Source organism: Amblyomma mixtum, chromosome 4, assembly GCF_055824585.1.
Source record: "Amblyomma mixtum isolate Tamu chromosome 4, ASM5582458v1, whole genome shotgun sequence".
In the NCBI taxonomy this organism is placed as follows: domain Eukaryota; kingdom Metazoa; phylum Arthropoda; class Arachnida; order Ixodida; family Ixodidae; genus Amblyomma; species Amblyomma mixtum.
The window spans coordinates 22,208,597-22,228,776 of record NC_143015.1 but is presented as its reverse complement, the minus strand read 5'-3'; the positions used below and the strand labels follow the sequence as shown (position 1 = coordinate 22,228,776).

The 20,180-nt window shown below is 50.0% G+C and overlaps 1 pseudogene; it reads left to right on the top strand.

Moving 5' to 3' along the window:
* LOC149345851 (uncharacterized) overlaps nucleotides 1–20,180 on the top strand; it is a 38,594-nt pseudogene that overhangs the window by 16,421 nt on the left and 1,993 nt on the right.

The following is a 20,180-nucleotide window of genomic DNA, read 5'->3' as shown; positions in this document are numbered from 1 at the left end:
GTTTGGAGAAGGAAACTATCTTGCATGGAGTGCATGCAGGATTTGTTAAGCGCGTTGTGATAGCATGACTTCACCACGGCACGTTTCACCAGCTTAGAATGAGATGACGTAAAAGAGAGCAATGGCTTTCTGCTTGGTGGCTGGTAAGACCAACACATGTGATGGTGCATTAATCTGAGTTTGAGGTCTAAAAATTGGATGACATTGTTTTCTGGCACTTCAGTAGTTAGTATGAAGGGATGAAGGCACTCAACAAAGTTAGCTTTGATCTGCGTAAAGACTGCGTCAAATTCTTCCACATTAGAGTCTATAAGAACGAGAAAGTCATCTACATATCGAAAACATTGTACAACCTTTCAATTTTTCTTGAAGCATTCTACCCTTTTGTGCTAACAACAAGTCACTAAGCACGGGAGCTATGCATGACCCGATGCAAACTCCTCGTTTTTGCAGGTAAAACTCACCATCCCAGGAAATGAAGGTAGAAGTTAAATACACTTGAAGTAGTTCTAAAAAGCCTTCGGCGGATATGCCGTTCTTGTTTTGGAATTCAATTACTCCTTGCTGATCAATACATTCTTCTAAGCACGCGAAGAGCTCGTCATGTGGTTGTGAATAATATAGGTCCTTGACGTCAAAAGAGCAGGCCATCAGAACCTTGTTCTTGTTAGTTTCTAAAAACTTGATTACATCCTGCGATTTTTTTACCTGGAAAGGATCGTCCAACGTGAGCGAATTTAAGATCTTCTTTAGAAAAACGGCTACATTTTTCTGCCATGTGCCTCTCTCAGATACGATCACACGAAACGGACACTCTGGTTTGTGGGTTTTTGGGCTAAAAAACACTTGTAAACTAAGGCCTTCACTTTTATCGGCTCTTTTCGTTAACAGATCAAGGTTAAGTTTTTTGCACACTGTAGTGCCGGAGCCCACATTTCGCTGGCGGGCCTGTCTAAACCAGCGCTGCGCGCCCGCCGGCGCTCAAAGCAGGCCCAGACTTTCTCGGACAAGTCGCGACATGCAGCGTGACTCATCCAGGCACGCCGGCGCCGACACGGACCCTTCCTCCTCCCGTCCTCTCCGTCGGTGCGGGCTCCTCCTTCGCGTCATCGGCCGCCGCCTCTCGACCATTGGTCTAATTTGAACGGTGGCCAGTGATTGGAGGATTTGAACGGCTGGCTGCCGTAACCGTTACCAGCGGCTATAAAAACGGAGCCGCGCTGAACCCGAACAGCAGACGGGCAGCAGAAGAGCCATCACGCCGGAGCTACGCTCGCCGCCGGGGCCGCTCTTCTTCGTTGTGCTAGCCCGTGGTGCTCTTGGTCCTTGTATCATGTAAAAGCCCTTGTACATACTGTACATAAAGTTCATTTGACTCACCGTCGCCTCGACCGTTTCCTGGCTTGGACACCCAGTCCCAACAGTGGTGACAACGGTGGGATGCCCCAGTCCCAACAGTGGTGGCAGCGGTGGGATGCCAAAACTCAACAGTGGATGGCAGCTGCGGGATCGACCGGCGTCAGCTACCTCGGCGCGGTGAGTGCCTGATGTTTTCCCCTCAATTCGCCAGACTGCTCTAGCACACATTGTAGTTTAGAGTAGGGCTGTGTGTTGCACTGGAGAGAGCTTTGCCGTTTCGAGCCAAGTCGGAGCGCTTTGAAACGAAAGCTGGTGCAGAGGGAGTAAACGAGGCGTTGTTGGAAAGAATTACTTGCGCGTGTCATACTAGTAGCGCTATAGTAGTGAACGGCAAGGGAATTCTAAGAAAAGGGCAAACTACAAGAGGCTATTGTGAGCGATGGAGAACTTCAAAGTGAAGGAACTCATCGAAATTTGTGAAGAGTTGGGCATTGATTTGGGCCCCGCTAAACGAAAGCATGCGATTCTTGAGATCATGCGGGCAAAGGAAGTAACGGCTGAGGAAGCCAATGAGGCCTGGGATGAGATCAAAGAACGCCGTGAGCGTGAGGCCGAAGAGGCAGAAAAACAGAAGCAGCTTGAGCGCGAAGAGGCAGAAAAACGGAGGCAGCTTGAGATAAAACGGCATGCTCGCGCTAAGAAACTGATGGACCTGGAGTCTGAAGCACACGAGATCTTTTATGACAGAGATAGAACATTGTTCGCTCTGCGTAAGAACAACGGTCATCAGCTGAGAGACAGGCCGCAGCCCTTCGTGATCGCTGAAGATATGGCGAAATATCTTGCGGAGTTCGAGCGCGTCTGCGAGGGAAAGCGCGTTGAGCGGAATGGTTGGGCACAGAAGTTGGTAGCCCTGCTTTCCAGCCAAGCGTATGACGTTGCCAAGCGCCTGTTGGACGGCGGCTTGGCGGACTACGATGAGCTGAAAAGCTTCTTACTGGCGAAATATAACGTGTCACCGCTGGACCTTCGCCAAAGGTACCTGCGAGAGAATAGCACTCCATCGTTTACGATTTTCCCTACCAGTTTAAAGCCGACATTTTAGAATGGCTCGAAAATGCGGAAGGTTCGGAGGATCGGGACACAGAGGTAGAGTGCGTCGCTGTAGAGCAGCCCTGCCAGTGCGGCACAGAGGAACGTAGTCCGTACTTGGCAGATGTAACTGCTGCTGTAACAGTGGGAATTGCCTCGCATTCGCGAACTGAGGGAACCTCTCTACCATCGGATAAGGTAGTCACAGCATCGGACGATGCACTTACAGAGGTCTCGCCCATTGAGATTGTGGCGGAGTTACCGGAAAGCGAATCTCCTAGCGTGTCGAAAGCAGGAGAAGTTGCCGAACAGGGCAGAGAGGACGTCCGTCTGGACATTAGTGAAAACACTTGCGCCGACGCAAGCGAAGTAGATGAGGACGGCACACCGTGTTGTTCAGCGCGTTCGGCAGAGATGCAGAAACCCGACACTTACGATCAACGGAAGCAGGCGCACGTAGAGTTTGCGGACGCCGAGTTGTGCGTTAGTGTCTCTGGCGAGGAATGCGAAACGAGTCCCGTGCTTTCGCACTGCTCTGAGCTTTGCGACATTCCAGAAAGCAGCTGCAGTAGCGGGAACATCGCGACTGAGTGCAGAGCCGACCCTCATCCGAAATTGGCTGAAACGCGTCAGGAGCACGACGAGAGCTGTATACCAGCACTCATGTCAGTAGAAAACACTAGAACGTCTGCGCCTGAAGAAACTAAGGTGCTGGACGACAGTGGAGAACAGAACCTTCCAGACGACATGGGGCCGGTAGACGTCATTCCTTCCGAGAAAGATGAGGACGAATGCGCACTCAGAGACGCTGAGCAGGAAGAGCGCAGCTTTGAGGAAATTAGCAAAGGCGCCAAAGACAGGCCTGAGCCAGGTAGCGCAGGTGAATTGGCTGACAATGAAAGTGATATTGTCAGAAAACAGGAACTTAGGCGACGGAAGCAGAATGTGCTTTCACAGGCGAAAGTGAAAGGAAAGCTCACGATAAAAAGCTGCAACCGGAAGGAAAGGCACCGCCAGTTAAGGAATGTGAGCTATCGCCACAAGGTGATAGCGAAACAGGATAAACAGTGCTGCCGTCGAAAGGAGAGGAAAGGCAAGCTCAAGAGAGAGAGCTGTCACCGAAAGACGATGAAAGGCAGGCAAAAGAAAGAGTGGTGCCGCCGAAAGATGAAAGGCAGGCATAAGAAAGACGGGCGCTGCCGAAAAGAGAGAAGGGGCAAGCGCGCGGAAACGGGTTGCCACCATCGGAAGCGCCAACGTCGCCGGCAAAATGACTCTAGTAAAGTCAGTCACGTTGTTAGCTCTGAAACTAGAGTTGCAATCAGAGCTAAAGAAATGTGCGAAGCATCACTATCGCGCAAAGCGAGGTACATAAGTGTGTCGAGGCACATAGGTCTGGGCAGTAGAATAAACTGCAAAAAGAAATCGTGCAAACATTCGCGCGGAAAAGTGCACCAAGGCACCAAACCGAGATACAAGAGAGCGCTGCTCAAGAAGCTCAAAATAAAGGAGCGAGGCAGGGGTGAATCTTGCCGCGAGCACAGAGAGAGCAAGATGCGCAAAGGCACGTGATCTCATGCGGGCTCTCTTTTTCCGCTGCAGTCACGGGAGAAACCGCGCTCCCACAGAAAGCGGCACGCGCGCACAGGGAAAACGCGAGGACGGCTCAAAAAGTGCAAGATTGTACGGGGCCGTAGTGACAGGGGCAGGAAAGTTAGAGAGAAGAAACCGTCTAAGCGCTCGGCCAAGTGCAATCGCGATAGAAAGCCGCGTGTCAGGATAACGCCATTTAGTAGGCGTGAAATCAAAAGGCCGTGTAGAGGAGAACTACACACCGAGCGGAAAGGCAAACGGATGCGCGAGAAAGTCAAGACTCGTGCAAGGTCTGACTTGCCCCCACGAACAGAGAGAAAGAAAGAACGGTCCCATCGGAAGCGTTGCGCACTCGCTATGGGACGTCGCGACTGGCGCGCGAAGCGCAAAGAAAGGGACAAGTTGCCAGCTATGAAAGCGAATCGCTCTCGTACTGTAGCTCCCGTAGAAACTGGAAAGACAAGTACAGAGAGAACGAAAGGCGCGTATACCGCGAAAGAGGCAGAGACATTAGCTACCGCTGTAGTAGAGAGAGAAAGAACAGCGCGTCTACCGCGAAAGAGGCAGAGACGTTAGCTACCACGGTAGTAGAGAGAGAGAGAGAGAAAAGCGCAGCACAGCGAAAAAGGCAGTCACTAGTTTCCGCTGTAGCGGGTGTCGTTTACCGTCCGTTAGAAGCGAGGAAAACGCGAACGTAGACGCACTAAGCCGTGTGTTCTAAGCAAGGCTGCCTTCGCCTCCTCATGACCTACATTTTGTCTCTTCGCGAACAGCTGTTTTAAGTTCGCTCGTAGATCGGGGAAAAATTGATATCCTCATTTGTGGCCTCAGCTGAGTGTCTTCTGGCCGAGTGATCTCAAGAGAGCGAATTTATTTTGCATTCATTTCATTCCGAGAGTTTCATGTGTTTGACACTTTGTCTGAGTTAATTACTTTGGAGTTCTGGTATCCCACATGTGTCTCTTGTAGAAGAGGGAACAAAAAGGGGACAGAACTATTGCTAGCGGAGTTTTTGTGACCTTTAAGTCTGGTGTATTGACGGGTGACAGAAGGCACTTGCTCGTGTTGGGTGCCTGTTGTCGGTCGGTTCTTGGCAACATGCAGAACGATCAACGACCGATGCTGAGAAGCAAGCTCTTCCGAAGGACCGAGAGAAGCTGATCCAGTCACCTGGGCGACAAAGCTGCGGAGCAGTGATCCTGTCCTGACGAGCCGGACCTGTTCATGGAAAGGAGCCTGGAGCTACCTGCGGCTGAACACCGGACGAGAACTTGGAGGAGCCTGGCGTACGAGCGCGCCCGCATCCGAGCCACGCGGAAGTAGCTCGTCTTCGTGGCGCATTGTCTGGCGGCGGTGGTGCTGTAGTGCCGGAGCCCACATTTCGCTGGCGGGCCTGTCTAAACCAGCGCTGCGCGCCCGCCGGCGCTCAAAGCAGGCCCAGACTTTCTCGGACAAGTCGCGACATGCAGCGTGACTCATCCAGCCACGCCGGCGCCGACACGGACCCTTCCTCCTCCCCTCCTCTCCGTCGGTGCGGGCTCCTCCTTCGCGTCATCGGCCGCCGCCTCTCGACCATTGGTCTAATTTGAACGGTGGCCAGTGATTGGAGGATTTGAACGGCTGGCTGCCGTAACCGTTACCAGCGCCTATAAAAACGGAGCCGCGCTGAACCCGAGCAGCAGACGGGCAGCAGAAGAGCCATCACGCCGGAGCTACGCTCGCCGCCGGGGCCGCTCTTCTTCGTTGTGCTAGCCCGTGGTGCTCTTGGTCCTTGTATCATGTAAAAGCCCTTGTACATACTATACATAAAGTTCATTTGACTCACCGTCGCCTCGACCGTTTCCTGGCTCGGACACCCAGTCCCAACAGTGTTGACAACGGTGGGATGCCAAAACTCAACAACACTCTCTTGGCCTTAGCTTTAATTCTTTTCAGAAAACGAAGACAGAATAGCTTCCCTACCCTTCTTGACGTACAAATGGGAGGGTAGCACTAGGAATCCCCCTTCCTTGTCGGCTGGGAGCAAACGCAGCGAATTTCCCTTCAAATACGAGACAGTTCGCCGAACCGAGACGGGTGTTCACTGGGGCCTTGCAACGCAGAAGCGCATCAACTCCTTCAGACACGCACCTATCGGATTCCGCCACCGGTGCCAACCTGGACACCTGCCTCACCATGCTCAGAAGTTCTGCGGGCGACCTTTTCGGTTCCGTGGCGTACTTCGGCCCCTGGGAGAGAACACGACGCACTTCCGTAGGCAGCGACACGTTCCCTGCGGTGTGGATTACATTCTCTGTCGAGTGCTTCTTTCTGGCCGGTGATTCCCGGAGCTGGAAAAGGGTTTGGTGCCACAAGAAGTCAGCCGTTGTGTTCGCTAAATCAGAAAGCTCTTTCCATTTCTTCTTTCTATGTGGTGGGGCTTCGGTTCTTTGCAGCAGAAGAAAAAGGTACCGTATTTGAAGGGAAATTCGCTGCGTTTGCTCCCAGCCGACAAGGAAGGGGGATTCCTAGTGCTACCCTCCCATTTGTACGTCAAGAAGGGTAGGGAAGCTATTCTGTCTTCGTTTTCTGTGGCCAAGAACCTTAATCTGAAAAGAATTAAAGCTAAGGCCAAGAGAGTGTGCAAAAAACTTAACCTTGACCTGTTAACGAAAAGAGCCGATAAAAGTGAAGGCCTTAGTTTACAAGTGTTTTTTAGCGCAAAAACCCACAAACCAGAGTGTCCGTTTCGTGTGATCGCATCTGAGAGAGGCACATAGCAGAAAAATGTAGCCGTTTTTCTAAAGAAGATCTTAAATTCGATCACGTTGGACGATCCTTTTCAGGTAAAAAAATCGCAGGATGTAATCAAGTTTTTAGAAACTAACAAGAACAAGGGACTGATGGCCTGCTCTTTTGACGTCAAGGACCTATATTATTCACTACCACATGACGAGCTCTTCGCGTGCTTAGAAGAATGTTTTGACCAGCAAGGAGTAATTGAATTCCAAAACAAGAACGGCATATCCGCCGAAGGCTTTTTAGAACTACTTCAAGTGTATTTAACTTCTACCTTCATTTCCTGGGATGGTGAGTTTTACCTGCAAAAACGAGGAGTTTGCATCGGGTCATGCATAGCTCCCGTGCTTAGTGACTTGTTGTTAGCACAAAAGGGTAGAATGCTTCAAGAAAAATTGAAAGGGTCAAAGGTTGTACAATGTTTTCGATATGTAGATGACTTTCTCGTTCTTATAGACTCTAATGTGGAAGAATTTGACGCATTCTTTACGCAGATCAAAGCTAACTTTGTTGAGTGCCTTCATCCCCTCATACTAACTACTGAAGTGCCAGAAAACAATGTCATCCAATTTTTAGACCTCAAACTCAGATTAATGCACCATCACATGTGTTGGTCTTACCAGCCACGAAGCAGAAAGCCATTGCTCTCTTTTACGTCATCTCATTCTAAGCTGGTGAAACGTGCCGTGGTGAAGTCATGCTATCACAACGCGCTTAACAAATCCTGCATGCACTCCATGCAAGATAGTTTCCTTCTCCAAACCGATCGGCTCGTTAAGGCTGGTTATCCCAAGCAGCTACTAGTATCAGTGTCCGAATCTATTCTCAGTAGCTTGAGCAAAAATGGAAAAGGGAAGCAGGCAGATTCAGAGACGCGGAAGGAAAAAGAAAAAATTACTGTTGTACCTTACATTCATCATTTCTCCCACAGACTAAAGAAGATAGCGAATAGAGCACGAGTTAAGGTTATATTTTCGGCTCCAGATAAGCTTGGGAAGATGTGCAAAATGGTTAATACTGATTTCGTTCCCAGAGATTGCGACATCAAGCATGAAAATCGATTCGTGTCATGTGAAGAAGGTGTAGTGTATGCCATTCCCTTGGCATGCGGCAAGCTGTATGTGGGTCAGACGGGGAGATGCCTCAATGAACGCCTGAAGGAGCACAATAATAACGTGCATAACACAGTAAAAGGGCATCTCGGGATTCATTGTAGAGACTGTGAAAACAAAACTTGCCACCCTGACTTCACTAGCACACGAATTTTAAGTAAACACAGTGACCAATTAACACGCGAAATATTCGAAGCAGCGCACATCGCCTGGTCTAAAGACGCATGCGTCAGTAGCCCCTCTTTATCGATCAGTTCAAAAGAATTGGCATTTTTAGTGAAGGGAAAATGATAATGTTGTTATCGTCCTTGTTCAGTGTGACATGCATGAATTGACTATGAATCTATGAATGGATGGTTGTTTTCCTTGTGTTGTTGGAACTGTGTATATATACCTCGTTCCAAACAATAAACACCAGTTGAAAGTCAGCGCTCGTGTGTGTCGTGTCTCCCTTCTTGCCCGTGTCTTAGTGCGCGCTGTTCCGGTCAAAAAGAGATATTAAAAGCGTGTTATCTGCGTATTGAAACACCCGACAGTGAAAAATTGCTTGACTCAGATCATTGACGTACAGGTTGGATAAAAGGGGAGCTAAAATCGACCCCTGGGGAACTCCAGCGGTCAACTGTCTAGGTTTGCTTTTAATATTTCCGAAAACTTGGATTCGACCGTGCAAATAATTTTGAAGGAAAGTTAGGAAGGGCCCTCGGAAGCCATAGCTGTGAAGTTTACGAAGTAATATTTCATGGTTTACGGAGTCAAAAGCTTTTGATACATCTATAAATAATGCACAAGCGAATGCACTACTTTGGAGAATACTATTAAGGAAATCGGTTAATTAATCTAATGCTAACCTAGTGCCACGCTCGCAAGTAAATCCGTATTGATTAGGCGACAGTATGTTGTGGGCATCAATGAAGCTCTGCATTTCGTGAAAAATATGTTTTTCAAGTGTCAGAGCAATGCAGGAAGGTATCGAAATGGGTCTGTAGTTTGTACGAACGGTAAACTGGGCTAGTTGGTAGGAATTCATACTGAAAACTGCGCAAAAAACGAAGACACAGAACGAGAAGGCACGACACGGGCGCATTCTATGAACTGAATTTTTATTCAATGAAGAGGCCTATATATGTATCTTCTACCCACAGTGAGACAGCACAAAAACGCAACAACCGCGATAATCAACCCAAAACACAATCACCCACTGTCCCTTCGCGTGCACCGTGATGCACCCGTCAATTACACTTCCATAAAACTGCGCACAAACAAAATTCACGACAACCTTAACGGTCACGCTGATGTCACGCCAAAGACCCATATCGCCTGCTCGCCTTGGTGTTTATAGCGGAATGCGGTGTTTCGACTGAGAGTTTCCTAGCACTGCTTTCTTTTTTCTTGGAATCGACCTTTGTTGGGTGGGGCAGTAAGGTGTACGTCGAGAATTCGGGATTTTGCATCGGCTCCCGGGTTGCACCTGTACTGAGCGATATTTATCTGAGCAGGATGGATCAGGAACTGGCGGAGGATCTTGGTGATCAAGCGCTAAGAGTTTTCCGCTATGTCGATGATTTTTTGATCATTTTGAAGTCAAACTCTCCCAGGGCGGTTCCGGACGTCGTAAAAATGTTCAAGGATGCTGGTGGCGGCCTCAAATTCACTTTCGAGATGCCCAGCTCGGATACCCTACAGTTTCTAGACCTCAGCATCGAGTACCTGGATAATGGTGTGTGTTGGGAATATCACCCTAGAACGAAGAAGCCTTTGTTGAACTTTAGCTCGGGGCATTCCAAAATAATCAAGGCTGGTATAGCCACGTCCTGCTTAAAAGCGTCCCTTGCGAAGTCCTGTAACCACAAAGTTGAGTCTAGCTTCCTGGCACAGGTGGAGAGGCTGAAGGAAGCCGGGTTTCCGGAGCAGTTGTTGGCTCAGATCTCCGAAAGGATCCTGGCCAACAAGGGGAGTAGTGGTTCCAATAACAAGCAGGACGAGGGACGGAGACGTGTGGTGGGAATTCCGTACGTCCATGGAATTTCACACCGGCTCAAAAAAGTGGGGGCGAGGTACGGAGTAGCCGTGATTTTCACGGCCAAAAATAAGCTTGCGCGGATTTGTAGTGCTGTGCGTAAAAATCTAGAGTCTGAGGGCAGTCGTGCTGGAACTGGTTGTTTGGTAGCGCACAGGAAGGAAACTAGGTTCACAGAGTGTAACACTGGAGTTGTTTACGAAGTGCCGCTCTCGTGCGGAAAAAAGTACATCGGCCAGACGGGTCGTTGTGTGAACGAGCGGATGGCGGAGCATCGTAGGTCGTTGAAGGGCGCGGCTTCCTCCAATATCGCCATGCATTGCAAGGGTTGCGAAAAATGCTACCCTCATTTGAACAGGACCAGCGTCTTGTTCAAACATAGCGATCAGGTATGCAGGGAGATGGTGGAGGCTTACCTAATCAAGAAAGACTCGGATTCCTGTGTGGCATCACCATCTGTGGCCTTGCTTGACAGGGAGATAACCTTTTTGGCCAGATTTCTTAAGGCGAGCAGGCGATATGGGTCTTTGGCGTGACATCAGCGTGACCGTTAAGGTTGTCGTGAATTTTGTTTGTGCGCAGTTTTATGGAAGTGTAATTGACGGGTGCATCACGGTGCACGCGAAGGGACAGTGGGTGATTGTGTTTTGGGTTGATTATCGCGGTTGTTGTGTTTTTGTGCTGTCTCACTGTGGGTAGAAGATACATATATAGGCCTCATCATTGAATAAAAATTCAGTTGATAGTCTGCGCCCGTGTGGTGCCTTCTCGTTCTGTGTCTTCGTTTTTTGCGCAGTTTTCAGTATGTAGTTTGTGACAACATTAACCTGTCCGCTTTTGAAAAGAGGAACTACAAGCGCTTCCTTGAGGCCAAGCGGTATTACTTGTGTGGCTATAATGTTATTTATAACTGCTAAAAGAACATCCTTCAGGGCCTCGAAATTTTTGCGAAGGACGTCCACAGACACACCATCTAATCCAACCGACTTGCGCTGTTTGAAGTTGAATAAGATATGACGAATATCATCTTCAGTACACTCAGGCCGGAAGGCAGACTCAACCACCGATTGTGGCATACAATAACTAGCCCTATTACCGGACCAACTTGCTGCAGTAGACGAGAAAAAAAGAATTAAATTGATCTGCTAGCGTTATATATGGTGGACCGAAATTCTTAGTAATAGTTTGGTATGCGCCTTTCCGGGGACGACCCCTTAATTCGTTAACCACAGACCAAGTCTTGGACGGGTTATTTCTATATTCAGAAAATTTACCCTGGAAGTGATTTCGCCTGGCACCTCTAAGCACAGCAGTGACTTTATTGCGAGCCATCTTATAAGCTTCACGAAGTGATAAAACAGTGATAAAGAAAGGTGATTCATTTATTTCTCAAATTGTACCAATTACATGTCTCCACTCATCATACATCAGATTGTAGTGTAGGTTTGCGCTACCAAGATGCAGAACTAACTATGGATTTGGTATGTTAAGGTATATTGTGCCGAGGTTCCTCAATGCGTCATTCAGTGACCCAGTGAATATTATGCTTTGTCGGCCATCCGGAAAAGCTTTATTCAGTAATCTGTGCCACAGTGCTGCCAAGTATCTGCGTGTACTGTGCCACTCTGTGTTATAATAGCCGCACTGTCTTTTGGTAATAATTATTGCTGCCATTTGCTAGATATCTGTTTCAGTCAACCTTGTTCGTCATAAGCGCACTTGTATTTGCCTTTTAGCAGAGGTTGCTTTTTGCCTCGTGCCAAGTGCTGACTTTACATACTGAAATAAACGATTAATTGAACAGTGGAGCACCGTGAAAGCAAAGCGTCCCCATACTACATCGACATCCGTTTCTATTTTGACCCCCATGTACCATACCAACGTCCACTGCTATTTCGACGTCCAAGTGTAATTTTCGGGTGTAATTAATTAAATAATTAGAACTCATGAACCAAATTTTTCCCACAGCAAATGTCATGACGCACTAACTCAATCACTTTCGCCTATTACCTTTGTTGGATGACACAATCGTGCAGATAAGTTTTGATGAAGCGGCACAGCCATCGCATTAAAATGATGATTCCATTCGCGAGGAAAGGCCACAAGATCGAGGGCAGCCACTAGGACCCGCGACAGTTAATGACCGGGGCTGCGGCCAGTCACGAGGGGACACTGTCGCGAAACCGCAGCGCTGCCGGCGGCGATACTAGCTCAGCAGCTCCTTGACCGCCTAATGGCCGCCTAATGATACATGAGGAATGACTGAGTTGGGATGATTATTGGCACTGTGGCTAGCAGAAAACACGGAGAAACAAATTAATAAGCGTCAGGCTTCTGATGCGTTCCTTATCGACAATTTGTGGCCGCAGTGTGGATGCAACAGAAGGGCTCGTCATTAGCGTGCAGCTGGAGGGAAGAGCACTGTGCTCCACCCTAGATTTCGGAAGCGCATGTGGGATGCCTGCTTGTGGTACGTGGCCTCCGTGCGTTTCTACGATGGGCAAAAGCTGCCTCGCATCAATGCGATAAATAGATTGTTTTCTTAGCTGCAGTGGGATCTGGTGCAGGCAAAGGAGAAAGAAAAACATGTCGAACTACTCGGTGTGTGAGCGCAGAACGATCCAAGTGACGACGTCCTGAATCAACCGCCTCCGCAAGGTGCATGAAGGCTTTGGCAGGCGTCAAACATGCGGCGTAGACGTCAGTAAGCAATCGCTGCTCGTGCTGATGCGCAGCCTTAAAGCCACTGCGTAGTCTGCATCCCGTGCACGGCACTACTGTGCGGCCCCAGGCGCCACTTGCAACCGGTCCTGTCGTCGCTGCGCCGTTTCCAATGCACACGAGGACAGAGCGGCCCGGATAATTGCCTGTCCGCGCTGCGAGATCCTATCGCGGGTTGTGTGGTGCTGAGCAGGCCGCAGGCGGCGGCAGCGAGGTTTCTCACGAACCAACCTTGGATGGCGCTTTCTTTGTTGCCCCCAAGCAGATATTTCGCTTTTGCTCGTCTGCGAATGACGCTGTTGTCCCGAGTGATCGGAAGGGCCGCTTCGCACTCTTTGCAGCGAGGGCTTGCGACCGCCTCAGCAACGCGCCGAACATTTGCTGTTGCTCAGTTTTTGGGGCCGGCCGCCGCCACGTCACGAGGCTCCGCCCTGGCACTGCTATCAGCTGGGACTCGCCACGGCTCGCTTTGGCTTCGTCCCCGCTCCGTTTCACGATGTGGCGATTGACCCAGAAGCCTTCAGGGGTATCTGTCACAGCGGAGGGGGTCTCCGGGTTCATGGGCTTCCAGAGGAGAAGGATGCAAAGTGATAACTCACAACACGAGGCCCCGCCTCTGCATCACGCCGAAGCGGCCGCCGCGTCTATAAAAACGCCGGCGTTCGCGTCGCAAGAGCACTGGAGACACTAGCTTCCCGCTCATTCCAAACATGAACAACCTCGTAAGTGTGCCCTCGGCATTGCGGATATTTTTTTTCTCTTTGCTTTGAGAGCTGGAAAGGTGAAAAAAACGGTTGCAAAGTCTAATCAGGGCGCACCCCAGCCCCGCATTAACATGGCGTCACTGTGAGGAAGCGTAAATAGCGCACGACTGTGACTGGATTCGGGAAACATCAGAGGGTCGGGGAAGAGCGTATATTTAGGATATTTAGAGCTGTTTTCACTCTTGTCGGCGCATGCGCAGTAACGTTAATCGAACCAGACTGGCACCACTGGCTGCCCTCCCACATTTTTACCCCTAATATATTCCCGCCCTCAAAGCTGTCATGCAGTTTTGTTGGGAAGTAACGAAATTTAGAGTGTTGGCACGTACTAAAATCCTCTGCTCAAATTTTTTGCGACCGAGCAGCAGACAGCGCATTGGCTTACATGCCTCTTTTCACACTGCGCCACTCGATTGCTTTGAAGAAATTCCTTGAAATCGCGTTTCAAGTGTTACCTTTGCATTGCCATTTGACCTTCCCAATAGACGTAAAAGCGCACAAAGGCAAACTGATAGATATATATTGTCGAAATTACAGTGCTCCGATAAAGCTTATGGTATATTTGCACTAGATACCAAAGCACTGATTTTCTCAAATTGATTTTCTAAAATAAATAATTACACGTAATGCTCATTTCATTGTCCTTGCGTTTACTGGCACTGCGCGGCACCAAGAGCAATTTTGTCTCTTCTGACTCTTAAAACACAGGAGGTCAGCAATAGTCGACTGATCTAATGCTGTGATACCACTGCTCACTCACTTCGTTTTTTAAATCGGCAAGGAAAAGGAGGGACCATTGCCCTAAGAACCCTTCACCAACCTTGTATCTTCACATGCGTATCAAAAGCGACTTGAGTAGAAAATTATGGCATTAAAAAACTGGTGGCGGCGTCAGGCGAGAAATGGGAAAGATACTGCGATTTCCTTTCCTCAAAAACCAATTTTCCCACTTTCCAATTTTTTTTTCTCTGGCCCCTGTGTAACATAGAGTAAACAAAAAATTGGTGCGGTTTAGCTCTGGTGAAACCTGGTTGGTTGCGAAAGCAATACAACGTTATGCTAGGTCATATCCGCTTGGCTTCATTCTGTTTAGCTTGCATAATCTTAGCTTCTGTACTGGATACAGCTCGTTTAGCTGCTTCGGCTTCTCGTCGTTTCCGCAGTCGTTCTTCTCGTCGTTTTTCCGTTTCTTGGGCACGTTGCAACCTTTTTCTTGCATTCTTTCCATCTTGCTTGGCTGTCGCCTTAGAGAGAAACTGTAAAGAAGCAGCAGAGCAACTAGATTCAGATATAGACTCTTCGTCGGTGACTTCCATGGCGAGACTCCTCGAGGAGCCCGCCACGACCGGCTCCTCCTGGCTGGTTGCGGTGGAGAGAGCAAGCTGACGTCAAGCGTCGCCATAGCATCGGAGAGGCTGACGTCACACCATCTGTTAGGCGCGGCGGCGGCTCCTCAAGGAGCAGGGGGGTCAGGACCACGCGACGAGCGGTTAGATAAAAAATTACCGAAGACACTTTGGAAATTGCAAAGTATGCTTTGCAAAAGCCTCGTCCGTTCGGCCTCCCTTGCTTTCGCATCTGATGACATGTTCAGTTGTCGCATGCGCATTCCCTCCTTGTTCTTCGGGCGTTTGGTGTTGGGGGAATCCGGCGAACGCTGCCGCTTCCCCGTACCGCTTGGCGCGGAATCACTGGGCCGCTTCGGAGCCATGTGTCTCGCTCACTCGACTGCAACGAGACGTCTGGCGAAGAAGCGGCGGTGCAGCTGCCATCGCCAACGCGCGCGCGCCCGTTCTCCCGCTACTGTGTGACGTCACGGTTGCTATGCACAGCTGCGCTCCTCACCGGCGCTCCGGTTGCTAAGGGGGGGGGAGGAGGTTGCGCCGCTGCGGAGAGGACAAGCCACAGTTGGCACGATTCCAGCGCACGGAAGGACACCGCGAGTATGAGCCATAAAAGGCTTTCGCCTTAATAAGTGGTATGGTATTGAAGCCGTCTAGCTGAGTACATGTGGGAGAGCATGTGTTTAGCCTGGCGAACTCTGGTTTTGTTTTGGTGGGCACGTCCGGCGACGATATTGTCACGTTGTAGTGACGGCAGTCCAGCGGTCAGGAAGACACCAACCAGTCTTGGAAACGAAGCTCTTTATTTGGGCTGACTTGCGCCCACAAAAGAACTGAATCACTCGGTGGCGGCGAAAGCAACAAGCGTGCTCGTCAATCGTCGAACTACGAAATGCCCGCTGCTCGCGGCATCGCTCAATTTAAAGCCGGCAAGGAAACTTCCAGATAGCAGGACAAGATCATCTACAGTAATCTGGGAAAACCTAGATGCAGCCTTTCATGGCTGCGATCAATCGAGATTAGACTGGTCGCTTCTCGCGTCACGAACAAAAATGATAACAGCCCTTTCCTGCAGCTTTGAGCGTGAACGAACAAACACTACAATGATACGTGGCAATACCCCCCTACGAAATAAGCATCGTCTAGATGCTTTATAATGTAATTAAACACGGAGAATACTAATAAGGTGTAAGGGCAGCGGTAAAAGCTTCAAGTCTGGCCGTGTCGTCGTCGTCGTCGGTGTGGTCGTCGTTTTTGTCGTCGTTTTTGTCGTCGTCGTCGTAGGGGTCGTCGTCGTCGTAGGGGTCGTCGTCGTCGTAGGGGTCGTCGTCGTCGTAGGGGTCGTCGTCGTCGTAGGGGTCGTCGTTGTCGTAGGGTTCGTCGACGTCGTAGGGGGCATGGTCTTCTGTTTTCGTCGATAGAGGATCTTAGTTCTTGCGCTCAGAAGCAACCTCACCTCCAGAGGCTGCTTTATTCAGTTTAACCTTCGGGGGCTGGGGAAGCGTCCACGCATTGCGTAGCCTCGGCTAGGAGATACTTAGCGCGGTGACGACGGCTTCGGAGAACGCGATAGGCGGCTCGGCGATGAGTATCCTTCCCGACGCAAAAAATCCTCGATTTCTACTGGTCGCTGGCCGGGTCGGGGTCGTGGGGCGTCGTAATGGAACCCTCGGATGCCCATTCTCCTGTATGGGCAGTACCGGAGAATGTGACCGGCTTCTCCGCAGTGGAAGCATTGTGGGCGGCGCTGGTCGGGTGTTCTCCACTCGGCGCATTTCCTCGGCCGTGTACGACGCTCGTAGGACGGGCGAGTTGCGGCGAGAGGGCGACGCTCCAGCGCAGCTGGCTAAGGGCGATAGGGGCTTGGGTCCCGTCGTCGAGGTACAGGACGGCGCACTGCTGCGGCGTAAGTCATGGCTGGAGGCTCCAGAGGCTGCGTGGTAGACTGGAGTCAGGTCCTCCGGTGGATAATTCAAAGGGCTGGCGTCACGACTTGTAGGGGTTGTCCGGTACCTGGAAGGCTACCCCGTACCTCCACCAGATGTCACGTTTTAGTGACGGCAGTCCAGCGGTCAGGAAGACACCAACCAGTCTTGGAAACGAAGCTCTTTATTTGGGCTGACTTGCGCCCACAAAAGAACTGAATCACTCGGTGGCGGCGAAAGCAACAAGCGTGCTCGTCAATCGTCGAACTACGAAATGTCCGCTGCTCGCGGCATCGCTCAATTTAAAGCCGGCAAGGAAACTTCCAGATAGCAGGACAAGATCATCTACAATAATCTGGGAAAACCTAGATGCAGCCTTTCATGGCTGCGATCAATCGAGATTAGACTGGTCGCTTCTCGCGTCACGAACAAAAATGATAACAGCCCTTTCCTGCAGCTTTGAGCGTGAACGAACAAACACTACAATGATACGTGGCAATATTAGACTAGGGTTAATCTCTCGTCGAGGTTAAGCTCATATGATCTGTTCACGCCGCAGATTGAAGTTGATGAAGGCGGTGAAGTGCAATTCACAGCGCGGAGTTTCGCCTCGTTTCGTTTTATCGCCTGAAAGACTCATTTCGTGGTATTACATAAGGGGTGGGTTGCATATCATAAGTGAAGGTCACAATTTTTGAATGTAATTAGGAGCACTCTTCGCAAACTTCGATGGGCAGGTTGTGGCAGCAGTGACGTCGGAAAGGCACTTCCAGATGATAGCTGTTCGGGGAAAAATATTGACGACGATTACGTTACTTCCTAATGCCAACTTTGAGCGCAGCACATCAGCTGTTCGAGCTTTTCGATAGATAGAGACAAAGAATTCGAGCAAGACATGTATGCACAATTGCAGACAACTTTTAAGCATGAAATGCTTTTAGCCCCCGTTGTCGGCAGTGTGGTGACGTCACGCCGAGACCGAGATCCACTCATCCGGGCATTGAAATCCACTCATCCGGGCACTGAAATCCACTCATCCGGGCACTGAAACCGAGTCATCCGGGCACTGAAATCGAATCATCCGGGCACTGAATTCCAGTCATCCGGGCTCTGAAACGAGAACATCCGGGCACCGTACGAGACTTAACGAGATTTAACGAGACTCTCTAAGCCCTCCTACGCGACCGGCATGCAAGCAACGGTTGGTCTCCAAACGAGTCACAAAAAATAACTGCTGCCAGTGCCTTCTCAATGTTTATCAAGATATCAGTCGCGCTGTGCGTTTGATAATGCACGGAATTATAATTTCCGATTTCTAATAACGCCTGCAAAAAGCACATAAATGCCACGTACACTTCGTTGTCGTACGTGATCTCTTAGGGGCTTCGCGCATCGAAGCAAAGCTGCGCAGGTGCACAGGGGCCCGGGGGAGAAGCGCTGCGTTCAAAGGGCAAGGCATCGCGCCGAACGGGTGGTGGCGTTCCTCCCTTGCTTTACGGTACGGTTCGGGTGTCCACCGAGATGGCAGAGAATTACTGCGCCATTTCCTTTCCTCAAAAAACCAAATGGCAAGGCATCGCGCTGAACGGGTGGTGGCGTTCCTCCCTTCCTGTACGGTGCGGTTCGGGTGTCCACCGAGATGACATTAGGCCCGTAAACATTTCATGCTCACTCTACTCTCGGTTACGGGAGAGGCAGAGATTTTTTTATTTATGAAATCCATGCATTCAGTAGAAGCGCCTTTATTTTTCACACATATTCCTTCCTCAAGCCGGGATCGAACCCGCGTCTTTTGGGTCAGCAGCCGAGCACCATAACCACTGAGCAACTGCGGTGGCTGAGTGGTAAGGGTTTGTCTTCATTTCTACATTGAAGTCCCCGCCCACAGTGCCACGCTGGAAGGGGTAGTTAATGGTTGATCGCGAGAGTTCGCTCATTGTTGTCAGCGCTAAAGCATACAGCCCACATCTCTCTCTCATCACCCCACTTACCTATAAGCTCGATTAAGGCGTGCACACTTACTTTCCTTAAAATGATCGGAGCGTAAAAAGGTCTCTACGCCAACGGCCTGACTTCAGCGCCGCGTTTCTGGCGCTACGTTTTCAATGCCAACGCATGCAGCGCACATCCGTCACTACCGCCACGTAGCCTAAATCCCGATTGAGGTGTCCACTGTTTATTTGGCGAGTAGTTTCGCGTGTGGCAGTGCATGACGTAAGTGACGTTTCAGAAATCCAAGAGATCGGTTTGCCGATGATATGACTTTAGTGTTATGAGTGCGCCAGGAAAGGTCACTGCTTAAGGTTACGCCAAGGTATACATAAGCTTGTACAAGTTCGATAGCAGAATTGTGGATAGCGTACCTAAAAAGGATGGGAAGTTGGCGTCGGTGGGAGAAGCCAAGTTTGAACTTGTTTGAACAAGTTTGAGCTTCATGAACCATTGGTCGCTACAGCAATGAGCGGTATTAAGATCATTTTGAAGAGCTACTTGATGGGTTATGTTAGTTACTGTGCGATAGATAACGCAATTACCCGCAAACATGCAAAGGTTACATGCTAAATGCTTTGTTAAATCGTTAATACAGATTAGAGAGGACCAAGGACAGAGCCTTGTGGGACACCTGGGAGGTAGACTAGTGGTTGTCAACGAAAAAAACGGGGGTGGTTTTATTGCGTAAGCAATAATACGCCAGGTCTAACCGCTCGTCGCGTGGTCCGTGGACCCCCCTGCTCCTTGAGGAGACGTCGCCGCGGCGCGGCGACGTCTCCTTCAGTTGTCAAAGCTTCAGTTGTCAAACTCTCCGCCTGCGCCCTTACTGCCGGTGTCTCCACTCCCTTGCCCGCCGCCAGATGGCGGCGCCGCTCCATCCAGCTCCACAGCAGACGCCCCGCCGTAGCCTAGCGTTCGTGCAGACGAGCAGCTTGTGTGCGTTTCACGCTCGCTCGCGTTGTTCCTTGTGGTATTTGTGATAGTAGGCAAAATCAGTATCCACATACAGGTGCTTGTCACGTTTCCTCGTTGCTTTTACTGGAAGACTAAATCCCTGGCGCTGTTCCAGGTACCTAGCAAAAAATGCACTCGTGTCGCTAAATCAAATTTAATGACGCGTGCACCGGGGTCCTGAAAGTGCAGGCATAACCTGACACGACTGAGCGTATTCTCTGACAGCGCTGAAGCTCTCTTAGTCGGTCCATCCTTCATGCTTTACGGGCTGGTCTCGCGTCCCCGTGCGGCAGAAGCAAATGTGTTCCCAGCACATGTTCGCTTGTTTATGCCGATACCAATTCAGGGCCAATTGCAGAGCTCAGAAGTCGCGGCGCGATTTCTGGGTCTTGTGCTGTGGCCTAATCACTTTGATCTGGAGCAGTTATAGACCACATTGTAAGAAAAATGTGCGACCCACAAAAATAAGAGCACAACTTTGTTGTGAATCAGCGAACATTTTATTAAAGAAAATGAAGTAAAAAACA